We start from the raw sequence: 20,321 nt of genomic DNA, 5'->3' as shown, positions 1-20,321 counted from the left end.
TAATTCTTGAAATTGAGAAGAGTTTGATTTACACAAGTTCTCCATTATTTGGGCCATACATATTTACAATTGTTATTTCTTTTATTAATTTTTTTATTTAATGTAATTACTTATACATGACAGTAGAATACATTTATGCATTTAATAAATCACACATAAATGGAGTATAATTTCTCATTTTTCTGATTGTGAATATTGTAGGATCGCATTGGTCCTGTAGTCATATACGTACATGAGGTATTAATGTCTGTTTTACTCTACTATCCTTCCTACCACTATATCCCTTCCCTCCCTTTACTCCTTTTTACTTAATCTAAAGTAACTATTCTTCCAGGCACCTGCCCTCCTTACTATGAATTAACATCTGCATATCAGAGAAAACATGTGACCTTTGGTTTTTTGGGTTTGGTTTATTTCACTTAGCATATTTGTTATTGATGTATAATTCCTTTAAGCAGTATGAAGTGTTTTCCTTTGTCCCTTCTGATTAATTTTGGCTTGAAGTCCACCTTAGTTTATATGATGATAGAAACCCCTACTTGTTTATGCAATCCATATGAGTGATTTGTTTTTTTCCCATCCTTTCACCTTCAGTCTGTGGATGTCTATGCTTATGTGGTGAGTCTCTTGGAGACAACATATTTTTGGGTCTTGTTTTTTAATCCAACCTGCCAGTCTGTCCCTTATGATTGATGAATTTAAGTCATTTACATTCAATGTTATTATTCGGATATGATTTGTATCCCAGTCATTTTGGTTGATTTATGATTTTTATTTCAATGAATTTGTTCTTTGATTGATTGTTCCTTTAGTGCAGTTCCTCCCTTTGGTAGTTTTCACTTATATTTTTCATTTCTTCTTCATGGAATATTTTGCTGAGAGTATATTGTTGTTAAGACTTTTTAGTTGTGTAGTCTTTTACCTCCGTTTATCATGGAAGATTTTTGTATCATCTTCAAATCTAAAGCTTATTTCTCTGGGTATAGTATTCTTGGCTGTCATTCATTTTCTTTCACAGCTTGGTTCAATTTTTCCAAGTCCTCCTAGATTTGAGAGTCTGGGTTGAGAAATATGCTGATATCTGAATTGGTTTCCATCAAAATAAAATCTGACATTTTTTCTCTGCCTCCCTTTGAAATTCTATACTTATTCCGTATGTTAGGTATTTTCATTATGATATGTATAATATGCCTTAGTGTTGGTCTATTGTAGTTTTGTACCTTTGGGGTCCTGAAAGTCTTCTGAATTTGGTTTTACATTTCATTGTTAAGGTGTTTGAAGTGTTCTGATATTATTTCATTGAAAATATTGTGGGTTCCCTTGGTTTGTATCTCTGTGCCTTTATCTATCCCAATAAATTTTAAATTTGGTCTTTTCATATTATCCCATATTTCTTGTAAGTCTTGTTTATGGTCTCTTAACATCTTTTCTCCATGATCAACTTTATTTTCCATAGTCGAGATTTTATATGTTTTCTTCATTACCTGAAACTCTGAATCCCAAATGGTGTAGTCTGTTAGTGATGCTTTTAATTGAATTTTTATTGTAGTTTATTGTTTTCTTCAAGGATTTCTGTTTGATTTCTTTTCAGAATCTCCACCTCTTTTTTGAAATAATCTTTCACCTCCTAAATTTTCTCTCTCATTTAACTCCTTACATTATCCTATACTTCACATATCAGTTTATGTACATTCTAAACTCCTTCTACAACTTTTCTTACACTGTGATGTCAATGGATTCTATTACTGTAGCATCTTGGTTTGTTTGGGGCAATTTTTTCCCTTCTTTTTTCATGTTTCTTTGTGCTAGATCCATCTAGCAATGTGGATCTGAGGCATAGAGTTTCTACCCTGTTGACTTAGAGGGTCCCTGAATGTTTTCACCACCTTGCAATTAAAGAGGAGACTAATAATAACAACAATGGAAATAATATATAGCCTTAAATCAAATAGCTTTTACTAAGACATCTACAGTTTTATTACAATAAACAGAAATTATTTGTTCAGTTATTACCTATGATAAAAACAGTAAGTTTGAAAAAGGATTTAAAATTTCAAAATGAGAACAAAGGAAGAACAGAAGTAGGTAGGATGTTAAGATTATGAGGATGGAGGAGAGAAGATACATGAAAAAATTAAAGGAAGAGTGAAAGGGAGAGTAATAGAGGTTGTTAGCAGGAGAAAAGATCAAAAGAGAATCCAGGAAACAAATAAGTGATTATAAGAGATAATATGCATATATATATAAATTAAAGGAAGATAATATGCATATATATATGCATATATATATATATATATATATATATATATATATGCATATATATATAAATTAAAGGAAGAGTGAAAGGGAGAGTAATAGAGGTTGTTAGCAGGAGAAAAGATCAAAAGAGAATCCAGGAAACAAATAAGTGATTATAAGAGATAATATGCATATATATATATATGCACACATTTATATTAAAAGTTTTAAAAAATTATAAATATAAAACAAAAAGTAAAAATAAAAGGATACAAAAAAAACTGAAAAATACGAATCAGTCATACTAGTCCTCAATAAACTGATGTATGTAAAATAAGTGGTTTCAAAAATGTTGAAATATAAGAGAAAAAAGAAAAAGAAAAGAAAAAACTCTTGATGAAAAGTTGAACAGTTGTTTCCACTGGAGTTCAAAAGATTCTAACCTTCCCTTCTCAGTAGTTAGGTGAGGTTGTATGGAGCATGAGGCTTGCTCCAACCTCAGGGTGGGGTTGCTAGGGTGAGATGGTTAATCCTGTAGTGGAAACCCTGGAGGTATGTTTCAGGTTTAAGGATACTCCAGTCTCTTCACTGAATGTCAGTTGTTCTGGAGATTTTTAAATCAGTGCACCTCCAGGGCCCAGCAATTCTGGTCCATGCTGGAAGACTGCACCCCCAGAATCTCCTTTGGGTTCCACTTTTCGATGTAGGAGCCAGTTCTTAGCCCAGTAATTTACTTTTGGACCCCACAATTCCTGGCCTCTGATTCAGTTTCCAAACAATCTCTCCCACCCAGGCCCTTTCAGATTCCTGGTTAGGTGCATCTCTCCTTGCCAGTCCTGCAAGCATCTAGATTGGAAGGAGAAGGGGTAAGCCTGGTGGCTTTCCACAACCAGTATTCCCCTGTGTAAAACTCTGTCCATGTTTTATTTTCTCCTGGTCACTTAGGCACACTCTCTGTCACACAGTGTAGGTTTGCTTGTCTTCTTTTTCAAGTCAGACCTGGGTCTGCCAGAAATTGACTCCCCCAGCTGCCGGCCCCTGCACCACAGCTGCAAAATGGTTCCTTCTGCTGTCCTCCACATGCTGCCACCAGGAGAGATGCAGTTTCTTTCCCATATAGGATATTGTGCCAAGTCCCTGGCTGTTTAGTCAGGCAGTGACTTTGATCTCTATGCTCTCTGTACCCTGACATCCTCAATACTCCTGAGAATGGGGGTTCCTTTAATTCTCTTATTGCTTACTGCATTTGTGGAGGGACCTTTCTGGTTTGTGCCTCCAACCATTACCAGGGCTGTGGAGCTGGGAATTTCTTCCTTGGTTTATTATATTTGATCTCCTGAGTCCCCAATCTGTTTTGAGTGTCCATTATTAAATTCCAGTAAGTTCCCCCTAACTTTTGTTCATCCACCCACCTTACTGAAATGCTTCCTATCTGCTTTTATTGCTTTCATACACAGGGAGGCCAGGGAAGGGACCTCTCTATTTTGCCATCATCCTAGAATCTTCTCACAGGAATACTTTAAAATAAGCATTATTTAATGCATTTTTATACATAAGTGAAGAATCTTCAGAAAGAGAAGTTAGGAAAACTACCCCATTCACAATAGCCTCGAAAAAAATAAAATACTTGGGAATCAATCTCACAAAAGAGTTGAAAGATCTCTACAATGAGAACTACAGAACACTAAAGAAAGAAATTAAAGAAAACCTTAGAAGATGGAAAGATCTCCCATGTTCTTGGATAGGCAGAATTAATATTGTCAAAATGGCCATACTACCAAAAGTGCTATACAGATTCAATGCAATTCCAATTAAAATCCCAATGACGTACCTTACAGAAATAGAACAAGCAATCATGATATTCATCTGGAAGAATAAGAAACCCAGAATAGCTAAAGCAATCCTTCGCAGGAAAAATGAAGCTGGGGGTATCGCATTACCAGAACTTCAACTATACTACAAAGCAATAGTAACAAAAACGGCATGGTATTGGTACCAAAATAGACAGGTAGATCAATGGTACAGAATGGAGGACATGGACACAAACCCAAATAAATACAATTTTCTCATACTAGACAAAGGTTCCAAAAATATGCAATGGAGAAAAGATAGCCTCTTCAACAAATGGTGCTGGGAAAACTGGAAATCCATATGCAACAGAATGAAACTAAACCCATATCTCTCACCGTGCATGAAACTAAACTCAAAATGGATTAAGGACCTCGGAATCAGACCAGAGACCCTGCATCTCATAGAAGAAAAAGTAGGTCCAGATCTTCAACATGTCAGTTTAGGACCAGACTTCCTCAACAGGACTCCCATAGCACAAGAAATAAAAGCATGAATCAACAACTGGGATAGATTCAAACTAAAAAGCTTTCTCTCAGCAAAGGAAACTATAAGCAATGCGAAGAAAGAGCCTACAGAGTGGGAGAAAATCTTTGCCAATCATACCTCAGATAGAGCACTAATCTCCAGAATCTATAAAGAACTCAAAAACTCAACACCAAGATTACAAATAACCCAATCGACAAATGGTCTAAGGAAATGAACAGACACTTCACAGAAGAAGATCTACAAGCAATCAACAAACATATGGAAAAATGTTCAGCATCTCTAGTAATAAGAGAAATGCAAATCAAAACCACCCTAAGATTCCATCTCACCCCAATTAGAATGGCGATTATCAAGAAAACAAGCAACAACAGGTGTTGGCGAGGATGTGGGGAAAAGGGTACACTCATACATTGCTGGTGGGGTTGCAAATTAGTGCAGCCACTCTGGAAAACAGTGTGGAGACTCCTTAGAAAACTTGGAATCGAACCACCGTTTGACCCAACTATCCCACTCCTTGGCCTATACCCAAAGGACTTAAAATCTGCATACTACAGAGATACAGCCACATCAATGTTCATTTCTGCTCATTTCACCATAGCCAAATTGTGGAACCAACCTAGATGCCCTTCAGTTGATGAATGGATAAAGAAACTGTGGCATATATATACAATGCAATATTACTCAGCCATAAAGAATGATAAAATTATGACATTTGCAGGCAAATGGATGAAATTGGAGAATATCATGCTAAGTGAGATAAGCCAATCTAAAAAAACCAAAGGAAGAATGATCTCGCTGATAAGTGGATGATGACACCTAATGGGGTGTGGGAGGAGTTAGTTTTAGGGTTAGAGTTAGGTTTAGGGAGGGGGGCAAGAATGGGGGAAGGAAGGACTGTATAGAGGGAAAAGAAGGGTGGGAGGAGTGGGGGGAAGGGAAAAAATGGCAGAATGAATCAACCAACATTACCCTATGTAAATTTATGATTACACAAATGGTATGCCTTTACTCCATGCACAGAGAGACAACATGTATCCCATTTGTTTACAATAAAAAAATAAGCATTATTATTTATTGCAATTCATAGAGAACATTGTATAGCAATGGATGATAGCTCTGTCAAGTACTTCAACCTGGACCATCAAAGAGCATCAACAGCTCCCAGAAGTGGTGTGCACATCCCTCCAGTCACTGTGTTCTCCTCCTTTCTAAAGAAAACCACTGTAACTTCTGCTGCCAAAGAAAATTTTTGTCAGGTTTTGACGTTTATGTAAAATCATGCAGTACATTCTCTTCTTGTGTCTATTTGGACACAACATAATGCTTAAAATTAAGCCAGGTTTTTATTTGTAGTTTCATATAATTTTTACTGCTGTAGAATTTTCTGCCGAATGACCACATGACAATGTATTGATTCTTTCAACTCATGTGGTGATTTGACACTTCCTGACTTCCCAAATAATGATCCTACATGACAATAGCTTTTGGTGCACATATGTACATATTTGTATCAGGTTTTTAACCATTGTCCTTTTACTTTCACTCTCTTAATATATTATTCTCTCGGGGGTAAAATAATCTTTCTTAATGAAGCACAGCTTATGAACAATATCTGTAGACTTAATATTCTTATGTCCTTTTAAATAGAACTTTTCTATCATATAATCATAAAAATATTCTTCAATGGCACTCTTATACATGCTTAATTACTTTTATTCTACATATAACTGCAATCTTTCTGAGATTAGTATTGTATATGCTGTGTAAGGTGTGCAAAATAGTTTCACATTATTATTTTGGACATCCAGTCAATACAGAATCATTACTGAAAAGCTTTTTCCCTACTGCTGGGTCACCTTTGAAATAAACAGTGTTCAGATATTTCTTACTCTTATCTGTTTTGTTCCTTTTTGTCATTTTCTAGCCTTGCAACTGTGCTTACCTGCTTAATTATTATAAGTTTACAGTATGTATGAGTAACTTTTCTTAAAGATTACTTTAAAGTAACTCCTCTAATAGTGTTGATTTTCTTGCCTAATGTGTTGGTCATACTTGGTTTTATGCACTTCACATAAATTTCAGTAACAACTTGCTATATTTAACAAAAAAAAATGCATGATGGCATTTAGATTGAGATTGGATCTGGCCTACACATGAATATGGAGATAACTGACCTAGAGGATGTATCTCTAACTTCTCTTAGAGATTAAACCTAACTTTTACTAGGTGTACCCCTAGGTCTTTTATGTTTTTAATGCTGTTAGTGTTTCTCTTTGAAAAATGTCCTAAGAATGAATTCAACTTGTTTTCTATGTTTTTTTAAATTTGTTCTTTTTAGATATACATGACAATAGAGTATATTTGGACATATTTATAAAAACACAGAGTATATCTTATTCTAATTAGGATCCCAATGTTGTGGTTGTACAAGATGTGAAGACTCATTTTGATGTATTCTTAAATGTACATAGGAGAGTTGTGTCAGATTCATTCCACTGTCTTTCCTATTCCTAGTATGTTGGGGTTCTTTTTATGGGTTGGTTTTCTTTTTTATTTCATTCATTCTTTTTTTCTTCTTTTTTTTTTTGTTTGAGAATTCTGAAAAAGCTTCAAGGATAGTATAAAATTTCCAGGTAACCCTAACTCAGATTCCACAGTGCTACTATTTTTCTATATTCTTCCCTCCTCTGCCACATTTATCCCTGAATATATATAAAATTTCTGAATGACTAGTTAAGAGTAGATGGATAATGTGATGTGTCCCTTTACTCCTAAAATACTTTCAAGAATTTCTTATATGGCCACAGTACAGTAACCAAATACCATAAGTCATTCTTATTATAATACTATTGTACAGTATATTAGTCTTGATCAGATTTTCAACAATTTTTCTAAGTATGATACTCACAGTAAAAAAATTACAATAATGCACTGCATTCACGTTCTAGTATTTATATAATCTTCTCTACTATGAAACTCTTGGAATTTTTCTTTATATTTTATAAGGATTGATATTTTTTAGTAATATGAATGAATAATTTTCTAGAAAGTTCCCATTTTGAGCTGTGGCAATAAGCAAAATAATTCAAGTACTATGAGAACATGTAGAGTCATACCTGAGTTTGCTATAAATGAATGAAAATTGCCTTGATTTTTTTCCAAAGTAGAAATTTAAACTATCTGTGTGGTTCTATGAGAACAGTTTATAGCAATCACCACTTTCCATTCAGGTAGACTTGCTTGGCTTCTGCATTTGACAGAAAACATGGAGCACCTGTTTTTCTGTGTCTGGGTAATTTACCAGAACAAAATTTCCTCTAGTTCTATCCATTTTGCTGCAAATGATAGGATTCCATTCTTCTTTATGGCTATGTATATACCACATTGTCTTAATGAATTTGTCTTTCAATGACACCTTGACTGACTCCACACCTTAGCTATGGTGAATAGTGTCACAATGAAGATGGGAATGTAGAATTGCCATTTCACAGTAAGTGTAATGGTCCTGGCTGCTATTGCTACATGAAACATCTGAAGGAAAGAAAGAAAGAAAGAACAGTAGAGCAACGCAAAATACATTTCATTTTTCACATGATTTCCTGACTCATAAATTTGGGAAGGGCTCTTGGCAATTGCCTCTTGGGATCTGTCATAAGGTTGTACTTGAAAGTGATCCAGAGCTGAGATCACTTGAAGGCTTGACCAAGCTGGGAATCCAAGGATAATTTATTCTCACGGTTGGTACCTTGAAGTTCATCTGGGGCTATTGAAAGAACTACCTGCAAATGCACTCTTCACATGGTAGCCTCCATAGAGTAGAATTCCCATAAACAAACATCCAAAAGAGGAGAAGGCATGACTTTCTAAGCTAGGTTCCTATGTCAAGTGGTGTTGATTTTACCATATTCTATTGCTTAGAGGGAAGTCAACATTGTCAGCTCAGATTCAAGGGAAGAAGTAATAGACCCCACAGGTGAATGGACAGAGCATCGCAGAATTTTTGAATATTTTTAAAAACTATATGTGTATTGAATATCTTGTATTTTCTAAGTTCTACTTTTAGCACTGTCCATACTGGCCTTAAATACCTAAAACTTATAGAGTATGTAGGAATCTCAGGTATTCTCACCATGCCTCTCATGTCCCTATTTATATTTTCTATCCTTATCTTTCTGTGTTTTTCCCTGTGTATTTTCCTATGTTTTTGTACTCCACTATATCTATTCTGTGATAATCTACTGTTTTTAGACTTATCTTCTAGATTATTACTTTTAACTATTGACTTTTTAATTCTCAATTTTTTTTTAGATTCTTGTGATCTTTTCTCTGCCAAGATGCACATCATGCCATTTAATAGACATTTAATGACAATTATTTAAATTACCTATATGGAAACATCAATACTAATTATGGAAAAAAATCTTTCCCTTTTTCTCCTTTTTCCTCTTCATTCTCTATCTAAACTAACATGGTATTTTTGATCAACATTTTGTTCAGAAAACTATACAAAATCTTCAGAAAGGATTTCATTTTGTGTCTTCTATGTACTTTATTTAAGGTAGATCACCTTAACAAAAACAATTGAAGTTTTGAGAAACGGGGCACCATCCTTATGACAAAACTTCTTTTAGTTCACAAAATATGATAGTTTTCCTGACTGTTTAACACAATTCCTTCTCTTTGATTCAACCTAAATTATATTCGTATGCTCCCAAGGCAATGTGGCAAACATGTTGAGATTTTTCAGTTTCACCTTCTACCTTTGGGCAAAAGCCTCCAGAGAAAAATAGCTGATCCCATTTTTTACTTTTCTCTGAACTTTACTCCAAAAGTCTTGCTGCCATGGGAGCTGCACAGTGCTCTCAAGCACCACAGATATATTCCCACTTTCCTGAAGTCACTCCTAGTGCTTGACATAAAGCACAAGAGTTTGAAAGATAGGAGATTACTGCTCATGTCCTACAGCTTTCAGATGCCTTCACTAGATTACTATATATATTTTAATTGAGTTTCCTGCTCTCTAACCCCTTCTTTAGGAAACCTGACCCAGATGCTGCCCCAGTGCAACGACTCCTGGTCTGACCCAGCAGGATCTGCAGCCTCAGAGGGACACACTGCCACCTGCTCAGGTGAGCAAGGCCCCAGCACAACACCCTTCTCCTTCCCTGTGTAAACGCCCACTGACATGACCCTGTCTCTCCCCAGACAGCAGAGAGCTCCGCCTGGTGGATGGTGGTGGTCGCTGTGCAGGGAGAGTGGAGATCCTGCAGCAGGGCTCCTGGGGCTCCATCTGTGATGACAACTGGGACCTGAGTGATGCCCATGTGGTGTGCAGACAGCTGGGCTGTGGAGTGGCCCTGGAGGCCACCATCTCTGCGCACTTTGGAGAGGGGTCAGGGCCCATCTGGCTGGATGAGCTGAACTGCACAGGAGAGGAGGCCCACATGTGGCAGTGTCCTTCCCAGGGCTGGGGGCAGCACAACTGCAGGCACAAGGAGGACGCTGGGGTCATCTGCTCAGGTCTGTAGTGCACACTGTGCACAGGCTGGGAGGGCATGGCAAGTTCTGCAGGATGGTGTCTGAATCTTATGGCAGGGTCGGGGGTTATAGACAGGAGAGAGGGAGTGGAAGCTCCTCCCACAGTACCTGTCCTTCCAGCAGAGACAATGAGGTACGACAATGTTCTGCTGCAGCAACTGAACCACTACTCTTTCCTTCACAGCCCTGTCCCCTGACAGTCATTCTCTGCAGGGTTCATTTAACTGCAGACTTCATGCTTCAGTTACTGTTGGTACAACATCCTGAGACCCACTGCATTTTTTTCCTATTACATATATAATAAATTAGCATAAAGTTAGTAACTTAAAAGAACACAAAGTTATTATCTTATGTTTGCGTAAGTTAAGAGTCTGACCTGCATCTGGCTGGGCTGAAAACAAGGTTTCAGTAGGCTGTTCTTTTGAGACTATGGGATTACTCATTTTCTTGCCATTGCAGCTTCTAGAAGTTGCCTCCATTCCTTGACTCATGGTCCCTTCCTTCTTTTTCAAACCACCTTGCATACCTCTGACCATTTTTTCATATCTCCCTCTGACCACAGCTAGAAACACTTACCTGCTTCTGAGAATACAGGTCTAAGAATGTGATTAGATTGGACTCACCTTTAATCCAGGATTATCCAAAATAATCTCATCATGAAAACAATCCTCATCTTGATCCTGTCTGCAAAGCCCCTTTGCCTCATGAAGGAACCTATTCACAGGTCCCAGGATCAGGAACTGATTATCTGGGACTTACTATTCTGCCACCCCACTGTCCACACCCCCTTTCCAGAGTCTGTCAGATATTTAGTCAGGTAGCTTTTCCCCTCTCCCTGCAGAGCCCCAGGTTCCTGCCTGTTCATCTTCCACTACACTTTTTTCATAGAAATAGAAAGTGACCTACAATTAAGAAAAAAAGGTAATAAATGGGTAAAATTTTGTCTTTCCACACAGTGGGCACTTTTTAGCAAAGCTAGCAATGAGCACTCACTACCTAGGGATAAAGAAAAAACAGCACTAAGGGGTAAATACTCACTGTGTTGTGATGTTCTCCTCTTGATTTCAGAGTTCCTGGCCCTCAGGATGGTGAGCGAGGACCAGGAGTGTGCTGGGTGGCTGGAAGTTTTCTACAACAACACCTGGGGCAGTGTCTGCCACAGCCCCATGGAAGCTGTGACCTTGTCTGTGATCTGCAGACACCTTGGCTGTGGGGACAGTGGGACTCTCAACTCTTCTGTTCCTCACAGGGAAAGTTCTAGACCCCGTTGGGTGGATAATATCCGGTGTAGGAAAACGGATACCTCTCTCTGGCAGTGTCCTTCTGACACTTGGAAACAGAGATCTTGCTCTCCAAAGGAGGAAGCTTACATCATGTGTTCAGGTGACCTACTGCCTATTCCTGTGTCCTCACTCTATAGGTTGTTTTTAGAGAAATTTCTTACTTTCACACCAAAGGAATGAGTTCAAATAAGTCTACAAGTTGAAAGTATGAATATAGATTATTTAAGTCTCAATTGTCAATCTTGTTTCAATGACAGAAACAAGTAAACCTGTTCTGACAGTCATTTATGTGGAAAATGTCATGGATATTAAATTGAATATGTGGAAGCATGAATTCATCCTCTGAAAAACCAACTAAGCAAATAACTAATGCAGTCTTATACTATAGTAACTAATCTATATTTCCTTAGTAAAGTGAGGAATTTGACCTCAATGATGTAAATCACTTGCTATGTCCTATCATTGTGTTAGATTTTGTTCATATGTAATGAAGGTTAAACCTCTCAGCAAACTGTTCATAGGTATTATGGTGATCTTTTAATACAGTTGTGTAAAAAGGTTAGGCGTAAGCACTTCATCCACCTCACAACCTCAAGAAAGTGAGGGGCAACTTGGGGCTCCAGTACTAATGGAGCATCTTCAAGTTCATGGTCTTTTATTCTGGAATCCCTCTACATCAGTCAGACAAACTCTCAGGTCAGATGTTGATGGTAAGTTATTTTGTGATTTGTAGCTAGAAACTTGATTCTAGGCAGGAGGAGAGACAAGAAGAAAATACTGTCCCTGTTCTCATGGAGTTTACCCTTCAGCATGATGACACACACCAGCCATAAATATGGGTGTCATAAAGGCATGGAAGGTGCTGTGGAAATGTGCAATTTGAGGAAAAGAGAAATCATATTTAGGTTGAGACCTAAACGAGCAGTAGAGGTCCAATGAAGGAAGTAATTACAGCATGTATTTGATCAGTGGAAATTTGAAGGTGGGAGGAGAATGGTGACCTTGAAGTACTGAAAAAATCCCATCATGAGCAGAGCAGGAGGGTGGGAGAGAGATGCATGATTACCTGGATGGGTAAGAAGAGCATGAGTCCTTTCCAAGGCATGGTCCCAATAACAATCCTGCTGAAAAGCTGTGTGTTCATCTTCTCTGCACACATGGGGAATTGCTGAGATGAGGGGCCTGGACTCCCCTTATTTTCTTCTTGAATTCATCTTCTTACAGTCCAGTCATCTTGGTTGATCCAACCTCCTCTGAGCCTTTATCCATGTCCTACTGCAAACTAATATGTTCACTCCACCCTCTCCCAGAAAACATTCCATGGGACCTGCTGGAAACTGGAGCCTATCATCTTCTAATTTCTTAAGACCTATAACGACCCCTTCAGTTTCATATTCTGACAAAACCTGGCTGTCCCCTGAAAACAATGATGTCCTTAGCATTTGGAGGTTCTAGTCTTCCGTTTCAACATGCTGTTTCTCGGCCAAATCTTAGAATAGAAATATTCCTGTTTCCAGCTTTCCTTTGTCATTTTCTTTTTTTTTTTTTCTTTTTTTTTTCCTTTGTCATTTTCAACAATTTATTTTTTTCTCCATGTTCAGCTCCTTGAAGTTTACCCCATGAGGTAGCATCAGCCACCATTTCAGTTGGTGTCACTTTCTTCTGTTGCTCCCCCTCATCCAGGAAGGTTGCAGGACCAGGCTCACCAGACTCCTCTGTCTCCTGTTCCTGGTGCTGCCAGCATCTTTGAACACAACTGAGACAACATTCTGGCCTCTCCATTCCTTTGAAGCACTCCCTTCTCACCCAATCTCTGTGTATGGCCACACTGTTGACTATCACTAACTGTCCAACTTGAGATCTTGATTCCTTCTCTGACTGTTGCCTCTTCTCCTTCTGTAACATATTCTTGATGCTCCTTTTCCAGATATTTCATCCTCATGCAGATTCCAAATATTTTACCTTATCAGTTTCTAAGTGTTCCACTCTTCTCATGATTGCACAAGTTCCTCTTACCCTGATTAGACAACATGATGCCCCATTATAATCCTCCTCCTTCAAGTACACTCAATTCCCTGGTCTCTTATGTCAATCGAGGACAAGAACGGTTGAGTCAACTACCAAACTCTTCCCTGCCTGCACGAGACTAGGCAAGGACTACTGAATCGTGGACAAGTACTGTATCCTGTGATTGTGAAACTATCCTGCTAGTCTCTTTGAATTTGTGATCCAATCTCTGATGGACCCTCCACACTGGCCCCATAGTCTAGTGTGCTTCTCTCACATGTGCTCCTGACCTCTAACATGACCTTCTACAAATTCCCTGATCCCCCCCTCACTGCTGTTTAAACCACATCTTACACATAAATGATGGTCTTGCCTCAAACTTTACTGGAAAATAGAAAGTCTCAGCTGTCAATCTTCTTTTATGTTTCCTTCTGATGGTCACTCCAACTTACTGATTATTCTTATTCTATCTTACAGAGTTTCAACTTCTCTGATTAAAATCTAAATGTTAGACTCTGTACTCTTCCTTTGCTCTCTTCCTTCCTTTATCTCACTGTAGTTTATGGCCTTAGATGACATCATTCCACTGACGACCCCTAATAATAAACCTCCATAACTGATCTCTGCCCTTAAATCCAAACTCATATATTCCATTACTAGTGAATATCCTCACTTGAATATATATCGGACAGCCCAAATTTAGTTTTCAAAGTAGAGTCTTTTATTCCACCCCTTCAATTCCTGCCTCTAACTTTTTCTCCCTGTTCTGTTCCCCATCCCATTTAAGGCCATCATCATTGCTTGGACTCTTCTAACAGTCTTCTGTGGTCTTTGTCTTCTGTAACATATTGTATATTTAACACTGGAAATATACTTATTTGATTCCCACGTTGATTAATGTGTTGCTGAGTGGCAGGTGAGCTGTCTTTAGAAGTATCACTGGCATATTTTTTTGTGGCTCTCAGGTATAGAAACAACTGGAAATCATGTCTTACAAGTCTGTAATTAGTCTAATTAGCAGAAATGCCAGGGAAGACATAGTCAGATTGCTGTTCTCAGACTTTGAAGGACTTGCCTGTGGAAGGGGGAGGAGAGTTTGAGCCACTGCAGGAGGGGTCAGGGCTGTGACTCACTGGTGCAGAATACTAGTGGTGGATTCACTCTAAACTTAACACGAAAGAACCTCTCCATGTGAGGCTCCCAAGGAATGAGTAATGCTGTCTGTCTGTCTGTCTGTCTTGGCCATGAGCAGTGGAGGCATGAAGGGATGGCCACCCCACCTTCTCTTACGCAATGCTATGTTTTTTGCTCTCTTCCCTGAATCAGCCACACTTGATTTTGGTGGGTTTGCACATTTTTGACCCTAGGGGATTTACATTCTTCCCTCTAGTTTATTTTTGGTTTAGTGTGAAAAAATTTCTCTTCGATACAGTGGAATAACCAAACCCTTAAGTATTCATTGCAATCAAGCATAGACATTAAAATATAAAAGGAACATTAGTCACATTGCATAATCCCTAATCCATTCATATTCCCACAATGTAAATAGAATTAATAGTTACTCTTTTCTCAATCCTCCATTTTCATAGAATCCTATCTAAACTCATATAGTGATACAGCATTTCTGTTATGGAGTCTTTTTATTTGATTTTACAATATTGGGATTATATCATACATACTATTGTTACCTTGGCTTTTCTTTTTTTAATTTTTTAATTTATTCTAATTAGTTGTACATGACAGTAGAATGCATTTATACATTTTAATAGATCACACATACATGGAGTACAATTTCTCACTTTTCTGATTATACATATTGTAGGATCACATAGGTCATGCAGTCATATGAGGTAATAATGTGTGTTTCATTCTATTATCCTTTCTACCACCATACCCCTTCCCCTCCGTTCACTTCCCTCTACCTAATCTAAAGTAACTCTATTCTTCCCTATCCCCTCTTATTGTGAATTAGCAACCACATATCAAGAAAAAACATTCAGATTTTGATATTTAGGGTTTGGCTTATTTTCTTAGCATGATGTTCTCCAACTCCATCCATTTACCAGCAAATGCCATGATTTCGTTCTTCTTTAAAGCTGAGTAATACACACACACACACACACACACCTAGGTTGGTTCCATAGTTTAGCTATTGTGAGTAGAGCTGCTATAAACATTGATGTGGCTGTGTCACTGTAGTATGCCAATTTTAAGTCCTTGGGGTATAAACTAAGGAGTGGAGTAACTGGGTCAAAGGATGGTTCCATTCTAAGTTTTCTAAGGAATTTCCATACTGATTTTCATAATGATTGTACCATTTTGCATTCCCACCAGCAATGTATGAGTGGACCTTTTCCCCCAAATCCTTGTCAGTATTTACAGTTACTTATGTTCTTGATAATTGCCATTCTAATTGGAGTGATATGAAATCTTAGTTTTGATTTGCATTTCTCAGATTGCTAGAGAATGTTGACCATTTTTTCATACATTTGTTGATCAATTGTATATCTTCTTCTGTGAAGTGTCTGTTCAGTTCCTTAGTCCATTTATTAATTGGTTATTTGTTTTTTGGTGTTAAGTTTTTTGAGTTTTTTATATATCCTAGAGATGAATGCTCTATCTGAGGTGCATGTGGTAGATTTTCACTCACTCTGAAGACACTCTATTCACATAATTGATTGTTTCCTTTGCTGAGAAGAAGCTGTTTAGTTTGAATCCATCTCACAGATTGATTCTTGATTTAACTTCTTGCATTTTGGGGTTCTTGTTAAATCAGATCCTAGGCTGACATGGTGAAGATTTGGGCCTACTTTTTCTTCTAGTAGGCACAGGGTGTCTAAGTCTTTGTGCGTAACTCTTTGATCCACTTTGAGTTGAGTTTCATGCAGGTTGACAGATAAATGTTTAATTTCATTTTGTTACAGGTGGCTTTCCATTTTCCCCAGGACCCATTTGTTGAATAGGCTAAGGATTGCTTTTGCTATTCTGGGTCTCTTATTTTTCCAAATGAATTTCATGTTTCCTTTTTCTAGCTCTATGAAGAATGTCATTGGGATTTTTATAGGAATTGCATTAAATTTGTGTAATGCTTTTGAGAGTATGGCCATTTTGACAATATCAATTCTCCCTATCCAGGAGTATGGGTGGTCTTTCCAGCTTCTAAGGTCTTCAATTTCTTTCTTTAGTGTTCTGTAGTTTTCATTGTAGAGGTCTTTCACCTCTTTTATTAGATTGATTCCCAAGTATTTTATTTTTTGAGTGATTGTGAATGGAGTAGTTTATTTCTCATTCAGTGGATTCATTACTGATGTATAAGAATATATTTGATTTATGGGTATTTATTTTATATCCTACTACTTTGCTGAATTCATTTTTTAGTTCTAGAAGTTTTGGGTGAAATGTTTTGAATCTTCTATTTATAGAATCATGTCATCAGCAAATAGTGATAGTTTGAGTTCTTCTTTACCTATTTGTATACCTTTAATTTCTTTCTTCTTTCTAATTGCTCTGACTAGAATTTCAAGGACAATGTTGAATAACAGTGGTGAAAGAGGGCATCCTTGTCTTGTTCCAATTTTTAAAGGGAATGCTTTCAATTTTTCTCCATTTAGAATTATGTTGGTCTTGAATTTATCATATATGCCTTTTATAATGTTGAGAATGTTCCTACTATCCCTAGTTTCTCTAGTATTTTGAACATAAAGGAGTGCTATATTTTTTCAAATGGTTCTTATGCATCTATTGAGATGATCATATGTTTCTTGTTTTCAAGTCTATTGATGTGATGAATTACATTTATTGTTTTCTGTATGTTGAACAAACCCTGCTTCCCTGGAATGAAGCCCACTAGATGGTGGTGCATTATCTTTTACATATGTTTTTGTCTGCAATTTGCTGGAATTTTATTGAGAATTTTGCATTTATGGTCATCAAGGATATTGGTCTATTCATTTTGCTATTTATTTATAATTGTTTTCTCTTTTTTCCCATCTACAAACAATACTGCAATAAATATCCTTGTATATGTAATACTATATAATGCTAGGTTTACTACTACAAGATGACTGCCAATGGTTGTAAGATTTTTTTGAGACAAGGTCTCCCTAAATTACTGAGGGACTCCTTAAGTTGCTGAGGCTGGCCTGGAACTTGCAATCCTCCTGCCTTAAGCTCCAAAACTGCTGGGATCATAGACCTGCACAATTTCACACAGCAGAATATATAATTTGAAATCAGATGTTTTCATATTACTATGTAGAAATAATTATTTTCAATAGCTATTTCGTATCTTGATTAAAAAACACTGGATTTTTTTAAATAACTTGACCATTAATCTAAAGTCAAGAACATACAGAAAGTCAAAAAGCAAAAAGCAAACAAAGCGCACCAGCCTCTGCTGGTAGCTGCCTGAAATCCACTGCTTGGGAGGATGGGATGATAGATGATGTTAAATGTTTCAAAGGCAAATGCTTACTCTTTTCCTTTACCTTGCTTTCACCTTATTTTTTCCTTCACCCTATTGAGGCTGTTGTGATAATAAATCATAACATTATATATTGATGATGTTTCTCTTTACAATACACTCCACATGTTGAGAAGTTGTGGGACATCCAATCTGGAAAGTGAGCAACCACTCATCATTTCTAGAAATGTCCTCTGCATAGGGTAGGAGGTTGACGAAATAATGGGGATAATGTGTACCCATGATGGGGTCTTAGGACAAGATCCATGAATATTTTTTCTGTGTTATTTTGCATTTATATGTATTCTTTTGTTTTGTTTTGCTTGGCTACATGTTACCTCTATGTCCTTTAATGTATTAAATTTTCTCTGTGTGTTTATCTGAGTTTTTATGCAAACGTTTCTATCAGACAACTATTGTCTATTGTCCACTTATTAACTTTTACCTAAATTCTACTTTTTTTATGTAAAAGAATACTTTTAATTAATTTAAAGCATACTTTCAAGTTATTTAAAATAATACTTTCCATATTTCGGCCCACGGGAGTGGGTAACCCTTGGAAGTATGGGCTGGCTATGTAATAAAAGCTATGAAAATAATATATTAAGAAACAAAGACCAAAAGGCAAGAATTATACATATTCTCAAAGCATGGGCATGATGGGTCAAGCATACCTGATGGGTCTGATCCTAACAAAGACAAATAACTAGGCTTGCTGTATCTACAGCAGCACAGTCCAAAGGGGAACAGTAGGGAGCACCTTCTTGGAAAACTGGATAAAGAGTTAGGATAAACAGGTTGTTTGGTGCTTGGTAGGTTGCACTCATCTCTGGATGGCTGTGTTTGAACCTGGGACTGTGAGCTACAGCAGGGTGCCAGCATGATCTGGACTTTCTTAAACTGGGTGATTTCACCCCAGAGTTCCCAGAAAAGCAGCTTTCTTGCCTTAATGACTCAAACAATGCCTGTAGTTCATACATGGCTCCCAACTCATGTTTGTAATTTTTCATTAACAATAAGAGGGACATTAAGTTCAAATTACTTTTGGGATTACTTAGCACTTATGTTTTAAATGCCTAATATTTGTACCACAAATCATGACATTAATTTACCTTTTTTCTATTACCTTTCTGAATAGCAAGAATTCAAAATAATATTTTTCAGCAGCTTTTACTCATCGATTCATTTATTCAGAAAATATTCATCGAGCCTTTATTCAGAGCATTCATAGGAAGTCATCCATACATACTTCTGATGAATGTGTTCAACATGCCAGGCATTGTCCTGTTAGCAGGAGAAGAGGGAATGAGGCAAGGTCCCCTTTCTAGTGGAGTTCTCTTTCTGGGTTATGTGTGTGTGTGCTGGAGTATCCACGCATGAGCATGGGCATGATCATGTTTGTGTTTTTTCACATAGTGGGCACAGTGCAAACAAGTAAACTGATAATATAATTTCAGCTACTGATAGGGATTTACTCCAGGGAACATCTCAGCAATACAGCCACAAAAGCTACTTCTGAAGCCTGTTCTCTACACCTGTCACCTGAACTGAGACCAGGACCTTAGAGAGCCTTGTCTTGGGGCAGGAACACACCAGCTTTCCCTGACCCAGTGCTTCCCCATTGTCTGTTCCTGCAGGAAAGAGAACCAAGTGTCCAACCACTGCCCCCTGCACAGGTACCTCATAACCCCCCCTTCCCCATGGCTTCCAGGGGCTCCTTATTTCCCACCAGGACAGTAAGAGGAGGTGCTGCTGCCTTTTCAGACAGAGAGAAGCTCCGACTCAGGGGAGGAGACAGCCAGTGCTCAGGGCGCGTGGAGGTGTGGCTCGGAGGCTCCTGGGGCACTGTGTGCGATGACTCCTGGAGCCTGGCAGATGCTGAGGTGGTGTGTCAGCAACTGGGCTGTGGCTCCGCCCTGGAAGCCCCAGGGGAGGCTGCGTTCGGCCCTGGAAATGGAAGCATCTGGCTGGACGAGGTGCAGTGCAGGGGCAGGGAGCCCTCCCTGTGGGCCTGTGCTGCTGCGCCCTGGGGACAGAGCGACTGCAAGCATGAGGAGGATGCTGGTGTGAGGTGCTCTGGTGAGTAGCAGGACCAGGAGAGTGGGCCAAGGTGGAAGGAGTGTTTGCATCCAAAGGACTTCCCAGGTTGCCCTGCTGCCCTGCACTCTGCCTCTGGAAGGCTGTGCCTGATCTCCTGGTATCTGGGGGAGAATCATGTGCCAGTGGTAGTGGGTGGGACCCAGGGACATTCCCAGAGCAACACAGTGCAATGATTCCATTTTCCTTCTCTTTCCCCAGGTAAAAGGACAGCAATTCCCCCCACCCCTAGAAGTAAGTGCTTCTTTTGCTCTGAACCAGGTAATGGAGGAGATATGCAGATTTTCATTGTTTCATACTATGGAGTCTACACAGTTCTGGTCTTATGACAGTAGGCCTGATGGTCAGGTGTTAGAAGA

The 20,321-nt window shown here is 38.2% G+C and overlaps 1 pseudogene; it reads left to right on the top strand.

The window, feature by feature from the left end:
- The window catches only part of LOC124982754 (antigen WC1.1-like), a 176,277-nt pseudogene that overhangs the window by 147,278 nt on the left and 8,678 nt on the right, over positions 1 to 20,321 (top strand).

This window comes from Sciurus carolinensis, chromosome 4, assembly GCF_902686445.1.
Source record: "Sciurus carolinensis chromosome 4, mSciCar1.2, whole genome shotgun sequence".
In the NCBI taxonomy this organism is placed as follows: Eukaryota; Metazoa; Chordata; class Mammalia; order Rodentia; family Sciuridae; genus Sciurus; species Sciurus carolinensis.
The sequence above is the reverse complement of the archived record's forward strand: the minus strand, read 5'-3'. Positions and strand labels throughout refer to the sequence as shown.